General features: G+C 39.8%; 1 protein-coding gene across 1 annotated transcript in view; it reads left to right on the top strand.

Annotated features, from left to right (window-relative positions):
• The first annotated feature begins 486 nt into the window (after window positions 1-486).
• Window positions 487-14,767, top strand: part of ache (acetylcholinesterase) — a 55,365-nt gene continuing 41,084 nt past the window's right edge. Inside the window, exon 1 of the mRNA XM_044341126.1 lies at window positions 487-724. The gene's annotated coding sequence lies outside the window, so the exon portion shown is untranslated. The remainder of the gene's footprint in view (window positions 725-14,767) is intronic.

The following is a 14,767-nucleotide window of genomic DNA, read 5'->3' as shown; positions in this document are numbered from 1 at the left end:
AAAAGCTGTTTTGTATGACCTTTTGTGAGACAGTCATGGTGGCAATGGTTATACAGCATGTTTGGTATTTAGAATTGCACATGAAGCATTACAGCATTCTTCCAAGTTGATAAATTGTCTTTTTTCCATAAACTCTCTTTTAATTTACCAGGCTGTCTTGATCTGCTGGTTGAACTGTTACCTACAGAGCTGTAAAATTGCCACTGAGTGTTTGTAGCCAGTAGCCTAATCAATAGGCCTATTTGTAATTTAATCTTCATTTAAAACAGCTGCACTGGTAGTACACAATGCAATATCTTCTTCTCATTTCATTTAATTCTTTTTTTTCTCACAATCAGTGAATTATAAACACTGGTTGACAAACCTCTGGCTTAGGCAAATTTGGCAGCATAGGCATGTCCATACTGTTTGACAGAAGCAACGCAGATGTACCTGTTCTCGCGAGAAGAGATGTCTGTCCAATGTTTACAAGCGGTATTTATTTGCAGCAGTCTCCCCCTACCGTCAGTGCTGTACGCTCCGGCTGTGTGAATGTGCAGTCAGCGCGCTGCTGCAGGGAGGAGGCATTACCGACATTTCGTCTTTGACAGCTGGCCGGAGACACCTCTCCGTCGGGAAACATTTTCATTTGCCCCGAACCCCGTTTTCTGTCTAAGCAGAGCAAGGAGAGGAAGAAATCTGTTCGCAAGTCGTCGGCTTCGATTTGCTCCGCAGGAGTAGCCAGGTAAGACAGAAAACTGGTGCCGACCAGCTAATGTTACTCGATAACCCGTCTGACAGCTGATATGAAATGACAGTTATTACACGATACAGTTATTGTGGAATGAATTTCTTCACTCGATCTGTACGTGCCCGTATCAGCCTTTTGCACCGCGAGAGCTGCAAACCTATCTGTCTCGTGCAGTAATGAACAACGTTCACTTACACTGTGCACACTGTCGTTATAACACTGTACATGACTGATGTGATGCCCTTTAATCTTTGCTTTATCGTCGGTAGCCATGGTTACTAACCATTTCTCCACAGAACCGACAGCAGGTCAGACTGGGCTTTTACTGGAGCCCTGTCACCGTACGTGTAGTTCTCACGCAAAACTCCATTTAATATACTGGCAATTTATGGTTAGATTGTTAATCAGCAAATATACATAACTAATGTAATAAATCTGGATATACACTCTGAATCTGCAAGAGTGGTGTGTCATTTCGGCATACATATATCACGTGAGGAATAATGTTTTTGTAAAATGTATTAACAATTCGCCTTATGCTGCCCACAAGGTTGTAGGAACAGCAAGTGAACGTCCTGGAAAGATTGCATTTAGTTTAACAGGGTCAATTAATTAATCTAATTGTGAGACATTGTGAAATTAATGAACACGGTTGGCTATGTGATATAGCTGGAGGAGACAGTTCGGATAAATCGATGTGTGACGCGCCTCTATGGCAGACGCATGTGGCTGCTGTGTGTTGTTGGTGTCTTCTTTCGTTACACACGTTCTCTCTGTCTGTTCCCATGTCTCGCTCTCTCTCTCTCTCTCTTTCTCTCTCTCTCTCACACACACACACACGCACACACAGTATTATATCTGCATAGGTCTTAGGTTTGCAGAGAGCTCAGATTGAACCTCTCCCGTGAAAATTTGCATGGTTTTGGTGGTTACATGTTTTAATCGCGTTTGTTATACTAAGGCCTTTCTCACGTATTCCTACCAGTGTTCAGTATTTCTCAGTAAATTTTTCTTATTGTCTTACTCAGCATCCTTAACCAGTGCTTTATTTGTCATTATTACATGCCCATTATTATAATGACATGATATTTCAACCAGTGGCAATGTTGTTGCGTGATAATGTCATTATTTCCAAGCAGGGGCGTTTGTAAGTATGGTCAGTCTGTAGTAACATACAGTAACACTGCATATTGTGATGACAATTATCTCAGTACAGAAGCTGTGTTCTCTCAGGTTGCATATTCTGCGTTTCATCCCTTAGACACTCAAATATCTCTCTGTGTGATGGCAGATCAGATCTCCAGGGCACTCTCCTGTGTTGCATATTGCATAACAGCCAGTGCTTTCAGGGATGCTGCATGTTGGCTGAATTAGTTGATGATATTTGCGTGTGTGCGTGTGTGTGTGTGTGTGTGTGCGCGCGTGTGTGTATGGTTAAAACAAAGTGATCCTCCTCTCCTCTCCTCCCTCCCTGCTGCTGCTGCACTTCACTGTAGTCTCAATTTATTGCTTCTGTAAGTCATAATAGTAAATGCAGTTTTGGCAGCTGGCAGTGCACCCTCCTTATCTGCATTCTTAGTGTAACGACTGCCAAAATGTAATCAATGCTGCAGCTTTTACTCATTTGTAAAATGTTGTATTTGAGTAAGGGATCATTTCTCTAAGTGAATTCTGACTCTGCATTTTTGATCTCTGGGGACTTGTTCCGCGCTGTGGTTCTGTTACACTGCTTTGCCTTACAAGTTTAGAGGAAAACAGGACAAGGCTGGTGTTATTCTAGATTTTTCTGATTGTCAACAAATCTCACAAATCAGATCAAACCCATGAATGTGTTAGTCCATCTCTCACAACCTGTCTTTGTCTGTTAGCTCCAAGGCCATTGGTTCCTACTGAAAACAAACAATGCTTCATAAACACATTGTTTATGAGGCAATTCTAATTTCCTAAAACAGCTGGCCACTGTAGTGTTTAACAAGCGTTACTCAAGCAGGAGGAAATTGTTGGGTACTATTTGCAGTGGCTGATTAATCCACCTTTGGTGTTTTAGTTAGTTTTCTCACAGCATGATGGTGTGTGTGAGATTATGTCAAAATAAACTATAGTGTGTGTATTCATGGTGATGAAGGAACATGTCACCCAGTGCAAAAGTGCGGCTCATTGATGTGTATTTAATAGTCTATAGATGAAAATGGATCTCTATGATGAAGGTCTTGATGTGCCACTGAGCACAAATATAACTTAAAAACTGAGTGAAAACACTTGTAATGACACCAAAATGATCTTGACTAAATATTGCATGTTGTATAAACCCTTGTCTTTCTTTGGTGGATTTAGATCTGTTAATTCAACTTGTCATGTAGTTGTTTTGAAATTGTAAATCTCATTTTCGTTTTCATTTGCATGCTCTTAATATGAGGAGTCTGTTTTTCATTTGACACTGAGAACTCGGGTAACACTATATAATAGCGACCATTAGTAAGTCATTTATAAGACATTAGTAAATGATGAACAAATCATGAACAAAACATTAATCATTTGTAAATGATTAGTTAATTCTATGTTAACATATCACAAATATGTTGTAAATTATCTACAAATGATTATGATTTATTCATAAACAAATCATAAGTAAATGTTTACCTAATGCTTTGTTGATATATTATGAATGAGGCCTGTTCCTCATCTGTTATAAATTATGTGTAAATATATTAGTGTATCATTTATAAGTCATTTACAAGTGCTTTTGCATCTCCCTAAAGTGAACCATTAATTAAACATAAATGTCTAATCTATCACTTTCAGATTACTCTTACCTGTTACCAAGGGTCTATGCATGTACACAAAGCTTTAACAAACATTTTTGCATCGCCCTAATCTAAAGTGTAAACAATTCATCACCAGACATGGACATCACGTGTTACATGTCATTTGTAGTTCTTCCTTACCTGTTACAAATGATCTATGTGTAAGTTATTTATAAACTTTTAGACAATCGTAAATTGAAACTTACGATTAGAGGGCTTTTTTTTCAATGTTTTTTTTCAATGTTTTTTCATCTACCAAGGAGTAACATACCATTTTTAACTGTTCCTCACCTGTTACAAAAGACATGTAAATGTATAAATTACTACTCGTGTGAAAAGCTTGTCGTAGACTATTAAATTGGAAAACAATTTACAGTCACAGGACAAAAGTGACAAAAGATTTATTGCAACAATGGTGTAACAAAAACATTCACATGCTGCAAAGTTAAACAATTTAAAAAAAAAAACATAACCAGACACGAGACTCCTTCTTTTGTGCAGCATCAGTATTCTTATAAACAATCTCCACAACTGTTCGTGACAACTGTTCAGAAACTATATTTCAATAATTAACACATTGCTAAACAAATTTTTTTTTTTTCATTACACTAAGTCTCCTCCCAATGGCCTTTTGGTGCTCCAGGCCCTCTCTAAATGTTTTCGTATTTTGTTTTAGGATCTGTGCAACATTATGACACAGTGTAATTTCTTCCTGCTAAGGAAAAAGAAAAACCCATACCCATGCCAAACCAGCACCCTGCCCCACCTTGTACTCTCTCTTAACTATGGGGAGAAGCTTTCCTTTTTTTTTTTTTTTTTTAAATGCTCAACCTCGGACAACAGTACAGGGTCATTACTTAAAGCATCTCGACACTTCATAATAAAGATCTTCAGCTTTTGCCATCTGAGATGGCCTCGTAGGAGTTCTTCATACTTTGCCTGTGACACATTAGCAAGCTCTGCAATCGCAGCACTGGCCACCACTGTGTTCCTGTCCACACCGACAGCTGCGTAGGAAGCTCTCAAGTTCTTCCTTCTTCTGAACTCACGTAAGACCTTCTTGTATCTTTTCACAAGCTGCTGTGGAGTAAAAGCTACAATTGAAAAGAAAAACAAAACAATACATTAAGTTTTTAATTTTTTAAAAACCAAAACCAACCAAAACTTGCAAATCCTTGTATGACTCTTCTCTTGTTAGTGTAACCTTTATTTATGACAAACGTAAACTATGTTTTCCATCAGGAACTCAAAATTGATTTTGTAAAACCTTTGTCATATACCATGTGATAGTGTATTATTAGCTTATTATAAAATTATAATAGTGTATTGTTAAACATCAAGAATAGATTTAGGTTTAACATGCTCATATAGTATGTTTTTGCAATTACTGGTCCTGGGGATAAACAGGTTTTTAGAGCCTACTTACCTCTCCTTACAAAGCATCTTTCTTTCCCTCTCTTTTTTACCCTTCTGTGATTTTGCTCTTTTCTTTTTTTCTTCTTTTTCATGTCCTTATTGCACTCACTGACTTTCTTTCTCTCATCTTCAGATGATGAAGTAGAGGAGGATGAAGACAAGGAAGACAATGTTGAGGAGGAAGATGAGACTGGCTTGAATGTCTCTGATGAGTCAGATAACTATGTCGCTTTGGTCAGCTGAAAAGCCATGATCTGTCCCAGCACTGCTTTTCTTCTTGTCTAATACAGAGAAAGAAAAAATAGTAGAACTTTGACACATGGATAACAAAATTACATTTAAGACCTCATAACAATAAATAGAGAAAGAAAAGTACACGGTAGAAAGGAAAATAGGTCATGTGAAAAGGGCTCGTTGAGTTTAGACACAGCCTCTTGCTAGATCGCTGCCTCCGCTCAAGTAAGTAAGTGTGTTTCAATCAAGCGGCAACCTCCGGGGCTGAAAAATAAAGCCAATGCAGCAGTGCCAAAAACTGCAGTTCCTCGAATGGCCTCTTGAGGCTGGCTCCAAAAGTGAGTCAATCCCCAAAGACCCCTATGTTAAAATGCCCAAATTTAGAGCAGAAATAAACATGTTTACAGCCTGGCACAAAAAAATGGTTTTAGTCTCTATAGCTAATTTCCCCTTTCATGACAACTCTATGGGGAGTGAATTTTTTTTATGACTCACCCGTTTAAATTTTATTTACCCGTAAGTTATGCATAATTAAGGACGTGGCTCCTTTGAGTGACAGGTCGTTATCCGCTAAGTGGCTTGTTTCAGCAACCAGGCTTCATTCAGCCCATCTCAACTCCACCTCTTTGCCCATTTTTAGGCACTGCCAAGATGGCAACGGCCGGAGCCGCCCACTTTGAGCTTCAAAACCACTCTTCAGAAACCAATGGATGACAGTGGCTACATCCATATTTTTTACAGTCTATGGTTTCAGTGTGCCTTTTTGTGTTTGCAAGTTAGTTCCTGAACACCTATGTGTGCTGTAACAGTACAGAAAAACAATGTTTTTCCCACTACCTACTACTACCTGTCACAAACAGGCAAATAAACCCTGGCTGAGCTGGCCTTATGACAGAGTTCAAGCTAAACTGTGCAAAAATATTTGTTACTGATAATGTTATTGTAAATTTAATACTTACATTCTGACAACTGCCTCAAAAGGGAGTCCCATTTTGTGGTCAACTCAACGATATTCTTCGATTGAAGATCTTTTTTCTTTGCCCTACCCAGCTGTGTACAGCATTTCTTTGCATATAGCACAGCTGCCGGGGATGTTGGCACTAGAGAACACCCACTAATTATACATCATGTTGCTGTATATCATATATACACCACAAATTGGATGATGTTTGTTACATAAAGCTGACTTCCTGTTGACAGTAGGTGGTGCTATGACTTAATATTGACATGTAGATGTGTTCAGGCCTGGACTCTTATCAAACATGAGAAGAGGCAGATTGGACAATGTCAAGTGGAGTTACCGGAGCTGGAGAGTCAATCACGCTGGATGGTAGAGAGGAGATGATAGAGACGATGTTATGTGTCTGTTTAAATAGAAGTTTAGCCAACTTCTCTGCATTTAACACAGGAGCTGAGAGCATTACTCTGCATGGCGCTGCTGTCCTCCACCTCCATCATTCATTTTGAAAGAGCAACGGCCAATGGAGAAACTCCAACACTTGGCCGGCTTACCAATGGTGTAACTTCATCACTCACTCACTCACTCATGGACAACCGTGGTTATTGGGCTGGTCCGTTGGCCGGTCCGGCTGAAAACTTAAAGTGCTCATACTTCATGGCCAATAGTGCCACCATGTGGTTAGTTATTATGTGTTTAAAGTTTTGGCTAATAACTCATGAACCGTGAGGCCTATCAAAACAGTATTTGTGTTCGTTGGAGTGTGTTCGTTGGATAATGACGATTAGACTGATATAAGCCACGCCTATTTCCACCTAAAAGAATTGTCTCCCATTTTGGATTTTTAAGTAAGCACATTTTTTGCTTCTGTTGGCACATATTTCAACTAATCTTCACCAAGTTTGGTACATATCACATTTAGATAACCCCTAGTTTGTTTTTGGGTATCACCTTCCATTTGTCTGTAATTGGTTACCAACCTTTTGAGGGCATGGACTGATGCACTTAACAGGCCATAACTCCTCAATACTGAATACTTTAATATTATAACATGATATTTCTACAGTTCTTTTGTCTGTAATATAATGAAATTTGATACGCAAGTTCTCCATGAGAATGTGCACAAGATATTGAAGCATGGCACCAATAGCCCCATCTTGTGGCCATTAGTGAAACACCACCATAATACTTACGAACCACTGTATCTCTTAAATGTAACATTCCATGGTAACCAAATTCAGCAAAGTTTGATTGAGATGCTGAACAAGTCTGTAGCATTTGATACAATTTCACCTGTAGGTGGAGATACAAAATTTTTAAAAATTGCTTCTGGAGCAGAGCCTTGCAGTGGCAGCAGCAGCTAACAGCTTGTAGCTCTCAAACACATTTTCTTCAGAAAATGCAAATATTTTTAGTATAACATCATATTTCTACACTTCTGTTGTCTTTAATTAAATGAAACTTGGTATCATGGACTGGAAAAATATGAACATAGTCACCGTGACGTCACCTATTGGTTTGTGAACTACTGTTTTGAAGCCTTGAGTTTGGCAATATGACCATCGCCAACTTGGATTTGACCGTCACCATGTGTGATTTTTGGAACCAGAAGTGACCATATTTGGACGAGAGGGTCGGGCTGACCATAGCGCTAGCTGCTAGCTTGGTTAGCATGGTGCATTTACAATCTATGGTTAACAGTGATAACACTAATGCTAATGCTAATTTCCACTAGCACAAAACAGGCCTAAAGAGAGCTGCATCTGTCTCAGCGAGAAGAACACTGAGCTAGAACAAAGAATTTCCACACTCTTAAGAGCTGACTGTCACTGCTCCCTATCCTCCTGATGCTGCTGCTTCTCCGGCAGCTGCCTCTACTCTGCCTGTTGCTGCTGCAGCCACTGCTTCTTCTCCAGACTATGCTTCTTCTCCTGCTCCAGTCACTGTCCCTGAGAACCCCTGGCTTTAGCGCAGAACTAAACCTAAAGCCCCAATCAACTCCACTCCATCACATCCAGAGCCACATCATCACCAGCCTTAGGTTGTGGTAGGCGACTGCAATAGACATCCGGCTAGTGAATTGATTTTACATCCTTGATTCACATGAATTCCCTGCACTGGCTTGGAATCCATGGCCTCGTCCACCTCCCATGATAAAACCTTTGTTTTGGTCTCTGGCTAACTTCACTGCACATCTGCTGCGCAACGTGAATAAAGTTGCAGCTCTGTCTCCGTCCAGCCTGACGTGCTTCTGCTGGACTGGTCTCTCTCATTCACCTACTCATCCAGGAACAGCAGATGTCCAGTGACATAGGACACAGCGTAACACTCCATCTCACCACCGCCATACCAGCTCGGTGACCCGCAGAGCTGCTGTCTGCTCCCATCGCAACCATCAGCCAGTGCCGTCTCCTCTGCCATTAACGTTCATCATTTGTGACTCAAAAGTCAGAAATGTGAGAGTCGACTGAGCTCATACTCTCTTTTCCCTGGTGCTACAGTGCAGGACATCACTGAGGAAGTAACTGACCTAATTAAAATTTCCCACCCTGAGGTTGACATGATTGTCATGGGTATGACATGGGTACACATGACATCAAAAAATAACAGTCTGAACTGTTGGAAACGTGACATTGTAAACCTCTTCAACATCGTCACGCAGTCCCACAGCAGAGTGTACGTCTCTGGACCAACCCCCTCTTTCGGGCATGGAGGGGGGTGTTTTAGTCGCCTTCTCAGCCTCAGGAGCTGGCTGTCATCTGTATGTGACATCTATGGTGTGCACTTTGTTGACAGCTTCAACCTCTCCAGGGAACAGAGACATCTTTTCGGTGCAGATGGTCTCCATTTGAATGGAGCTGGCGCAAGGGTAGTTTCTGCCAACCTGGCGTATAGCATTTGCCATCCACATGCTCCCAGTCCACCTGCATGTCACTACAATGTGACCATTCATCAGTCCATTTCTGACTGGTGCGTCAACTGATGATGTTCCCCCGATCTTAGTCCCTACAACAATGGTTCCACCTCGTACACCAGCACACTATCTACTGGGCTCGGATCATCTATCTCCAACATCACTGTGAGGATTAACCCTGATATGGTCACCTCCGCTCTGCCCAGAGCCACCCTGTCCTCTGACACCCCCTACAGGCAGCGTTTGTGCCGGAACCCTGCAGTGAGGAAGCAGAGGATGTCCAAAACATTTCAAACTGTCAATCATACCAAAGTACTGAAACTGAGGGGACTATTTGGAGGACACTTAAACATCAGAGCAATCAGGTAATTAATTTAATCTAACTCGAATCTGGACTTTCTGTGTATTTCTGAGACATGGCTGAAAGAATCAAATCCCGCTAGTGTATCTATGGTACCAGGATATGATGCTTCAGATGGGACAGAACTGGAAGAGGAGGGGGGGTGCTTATATATGTGAAAAATAGCATAAAATGTCAACATGTTCTGTTCAAAGTGGTTGACACTCTAGAATGTCAGGTAAAAATTAATCTCAAATGTCACAGGTGTAAACAGGCCCCCCTCAGCAAATGACTTTATTACAACAATATTCTATGATCAACTTGCTGAAATCCTGAAAGAGTGCAACCACAACAAAGAACTACTTCTTAAGGGTGATTTTTAATGTGAATTGGGAGGATAAGTTAAAGAGAAAAAAGCTAAAAATGATTACAGAGAAATTCCACCTACAACAATTAGTCAAAGGCTCAACAAAGACTGCAAAACTCTCTAGTACACAATTAGATCCGATATTTACTAACAAACCAGAAAGAATAACCGAAAGTTATGATGAATAAAGTTGATGATTACTGGTTTATCTGATCACAGTCTAACTCTATTTGCGAGAAAACTGACAAAAAATAGATTTAGGAATACTGCAACCACCAAGACAAACATCTTTCACAGCATACCTAAAGCTACACAAAATTTTACAATGAAATTACTAGTTTGAAATGGGCTGATTTACTATCTTCTGAAGAACTGTATCGGAAGGCTGTAACACATTTACTTGTACAATTAATCCTATTAGGGAAAGATTTACTGTGAGGGTCCAGAAAAAATCTAAAAATAAAAATAACCTACCTTGGTTTAATGAAAACTGGAAACTGATGAATTCAAGATATGCAGCACTGAGGAAAGCAATGAAAACTGGAAGAGACACTGATATGCAGATTTTTAAAGGTCTGAGTTACTCCATTAGCTAAATCTCGTTTTCATCTTTAATTAATGAGGCAAAAGGAAACAGTAAACTGATCTGGAAAAATACTGATAATCTCACGAGGGCAGACTTAAAGTTTTCAGCTCAAAGTACAGAGAGAGTTAATTGAAGATCATCTTTCTATTTCCTCTGTCTTTAATAATTTTTCTCTGGAGTCTGTTGAGGAAAAAAATAGATAGGAAAAACATTTACAAAAAGGGAATTGGATATTGTTCCTACAGATGCTACAGGCCAGGTTTTAAGCTGACAGAGACCACTGAGACACAAGTAAACAAAATCATCAACTCCTTAAAAAGTTCCAAAAGTATAGATGCTTTCCAGTTTGACACCATATTTGTTAAATCACACATACTTCAACTCCTCCCATTGCTCACTTAATCAATTTGGTTTTTAAACACAGCTCCTTTCCTGATTGTAACACCTATATTTAAATCTGGAGACTGCCTTGAAATCAGTAACCACAGACCAACAAGTATACTGGCAGTACTCTCAAAGGTTGCAGAGAAAATTGCTGTTGAACAGTTGACAACATTTCTTCACACAAGCAATTTTTGTCTACATTACATGCAGTTCGGCTTTATAGCAAATCATTCCACCAAAACTGCTACCTTGCACTTAATAGAGCAAATTAAATCTAGGCTTAATGGACAAGGAGTGGTTGATGCTAGGGATGCACAATATTGGATTTTTTGCTGTTATCTGATATTTCCAACTTATTGTGGCCGATTGCCAATGCCGACACCAATATACGTACATATTTTTTTTGCAGCTGGCTTAGGAGACTATTACACATGCAATCATAGATTGTAATAAGTATGATCAAGAAAGACAATATATGAAGGAAGAACTTAGGAATACTGGATTAATGAGCTCAGCATTAAAAACTTGAATGAACTTGCCAAGTGGGTGGAGAAGTAGAGTTTTTGATGAGTTTATTAGACAGACAAGGTGTTTCCTATCTGTGCAGCTGAACATAGCAGCTCCTCCGCGGACTATTTTACCTTGATGATGATCTTGATGGTCCTGGTGCTTCCTCCGCAGGCTCCACTTCACTCAAGCTGCCCGTCAGACCCGCTGCTTCTTCCCACTTTAACCTGAATAAGAAACCGGGGCTCGGTGCTCCGGTTGGATCCACACGGAGAGCCGGGGATAACGTTAGCTGAGAGGCTAGCAGAGCGTTAGCAGCAGCATGGCCGGAGGGAAGCACAGCCAGCTAGCCTCCGCTAGAAGAAGCAGCTGGTCGGACTGGCAGCTGAGTGAAGTGGAGCCTGCGGAGGAAGCACTGGGATCATCAGGGTGAAACAGTCCATGGAGGGAAGCACAGTCAGGCGGCGGAGGAGAACGCAACAAATTGGCCTCTCATAATCGGCAAAAAATGTTCATTTCGGACCGATGCCGATATTTCATTTTAGAGCTTATATCAGCCGATACCGAAGTTGGTGCTGTGTTTTTAGATCTGCATAAAGCATTTGACATAGTCAATCATGATGTTTTAATTTCAAAACTCTCTAAATTTTACTTTTCATCTAGAGCATTGGCATGGATGTCTTCATATTTATCAAATCGGATGCAGTGTGTTTAAGTTGGTGATGCACATGAAGTGTACAATGGGTGTTCCACAAGGGTCTGTGTTAGGACCCCTATTATTTAGCCTATATATTAATGACTTCCCTCAACAGTGTCATGATGTAGAACTGCATATGTATGCAGATGACACTGTTGTATACACACATCTAAAAACATCTGAGTTAGCAGCTGCTAAACTTACACTTTCAATGGAAAGCATCACACAGTGATCGCACAGCATTTGGGCAGTCAGCATTTTCTGTAAAAGCCACAACTCAGTGGAATGCCCTACCTGATGACATGAAGAGCTGCAGCTCCCTCAATACTTATAAAACCAAATTAAAAGTTTACTAAAATCTACTCAGCTTTGTAACTACTGATTTGACATTTTATCCTATGGTCTTCACATGAACACAAATATTCTTGATTTTAATTGTGGCTATGTGTGTTATGCTATTGTGTGTAACCTTATGTTATCTATCCTGTATTATTTTGTATCCTTTGTACTTTGTATTTTATTATTCTTTATCCTTTGTATTAAGTTTTTTGACCAGTACTAAGTTTTTACACAGTTTGTCATTGTGCTGTAGTATGTTTCAGTTGTGACAAGGGACTACAGATGAAAACTAGCTATGAGCTAACTCTGGTACAGTGCATCAAAAGGCAACATTTATGTTTAAAACTGTACATGGTCCCTTTCAAATAAAATAAAGAGAAAAGAGTTTGGGTATCTATCATCTGCTATCATCAGTTATCTAATGGTACTTGATGATAGCAGATAAATGTTACCACATTATTTTTAATTTTCCCACAACTTTTCAATCTTATACCACTGACTGGTTAGATCACTGACAGTTCACTGAATCACTGACAATTTGTGTAGTGTAAAATGTATGCAGCATAGAGTATACTCACTACAGAGTAACTAGAAATAGTTTATAGAGATAGAGAGATAGTTTAAGTGTGACCGATGCTTGACTCCCTTTAGGGCTTTGTTTTTGTTTGCTATTATATTCTGATCTATTGTAGTCTAATCTATTCTAAGTTTTGTTCAATACCCTCTAATTTCTCATGGTGTTCTGCTGTGCTGCGACGACTTAGTGTGCTTTTGTTGGTGTGTGTGTGTGTGTGTGTGTGTGTTTGTGTGTTATGTCCTGTAATCGTGGTGCTGTGTGAAACATTAGACAGCCAAACTGCAAAATGGAAAATTCCAGTGATTCCCCTGCTGCCAGTCAAACTATCACAGGGCTGAGATGCTTCAGTGGCACTGGGTTCTGTGTGTTAGATTCTGTTAGAGAAGGTTCTTCTCTTGCTTTACTAACATGGCAGGAATTTAAAGAATTGCAAATTATCATAGCATGTGGGGAGAACAATATGAATACAATCTTCTATCACAGTATATCAAAATATTGATCCATTTTGTGACATAGTACATTTTCTGTAAATGTAATTCAGAAAGAGTTTACAGGTAAATGGGAATGACTATTTTTAGTTATCTAAATACCTGACAAATAAACAAGAAGGCAAAATATCTGATGGTCAATAAATTATCATCTCACAATATTTATTGTCATGTTGCCTTACATGAATGGTACATGAACCGATTATTTAGTATGATATAGAGAGAGAGATGGGTAGTGTATATTGTAAACTCTGCTGAAAAGCAGTGTTCATAAAGACAGGAATACCACAAACGTTTCTCACCCAAAGTATCTGCATCCAATAAAGCATGCAGACAAGCATTTGCAGTCAGAACCCATCCCCTGAAACAAGCAGAGAAACACCCAGCAACAAACTGCAACATTACTATCTGCCTTTCCTGGTGTTGATAGACACATCACATATCCTGTTGCTTTTTGAATGGTAAAAGAAATACGCATGGTGGAAAATGAGAGCTTTTAACTGATAAACCCTGGCTGTAAACACACTGTGGGATCTATACCAAGCTGCAACTACCATGGCTTGAGGATATAGCCTATGTGGAAGTACCTTAAAGTGCCACAGACGGCCGCCAAATGCTGACTCCAACTGACTCCCATTCAGAAATCCTCAACTTCTCTCGACATACTAAATCAATAATTTTTTCAAGTCGTTATGGTCTCAATCTCTAAATTCAGGCCCTCTAATAAGTGTGATGGTGGTCATTTTGGAAATTACTGCTCCATTAATAAGATTTGAAGACTTACAGTAGCTTTGATGTCTGCCGAGTGGCCGTTGATTTACAGCTGTGATTGACAGTTGGCTCACCTGCTGCTCTCCCTGGCTCCTGGACTCGCACTGAGTCGGACTATTGTCGCAATATTTCACTAAGTTTAATGTCACTTGATTACGATACCTGCCCTGTTAGTGCAATTTAGCTAAAGTAGTTAACATTAGCCCACTTGTGCAGTGCTTGGTGTTCCCAGTAAGCTAGCGTTTGTTTGGGTCCAAGGTAGCGGGGCTTGTTTCCAGAGCGTGAAAGGCAACACCCCACACTCCTTATCTGGAAGGTCCTGGCTCCAAACAGAAGAGATGGTGCCAACTGTAAGCTGCAACTCTGGGCTTCAAACCTGCTCCAATGCAAACCAACAGGAGGTCACACTTCGCTACGTCCATCTTTATATACAGTGATCCAAACTGACAAGATTGAAGATTTTTGGTTATTCATCATTTATTTATTTAAATAGATTTTTTGTTTGCAGGTCAGACAATTCTTGATTATTTTTTAGCTTCTGAATCTAACTCTACCATAAGAGAATGTTCTATGTTATGAAAAAAAATACTGCATGATCAGGACGAGTATAATGTGAAAAATCTGTATCGTTGTATTGCAAAGTACCACAGTCAAT

Source organism: Thunnus albacares, chromosome 22, assembly GCF_914725855.1.
Source record: "Thunnus albacares chromosome 22, fThuAlb1.1, whole genome shotgun sequence".
Classification (NCBI taxonomy): domain Eukaryota; kingdom Metazoa; phylum Chordata; class Actinopteri; order Scombriformes; family Scombridae; genus Thunnus; species Thunnus albacares.
This window is presented reverse-complemented; position numbering and strand designations above follow the sequence as displayed.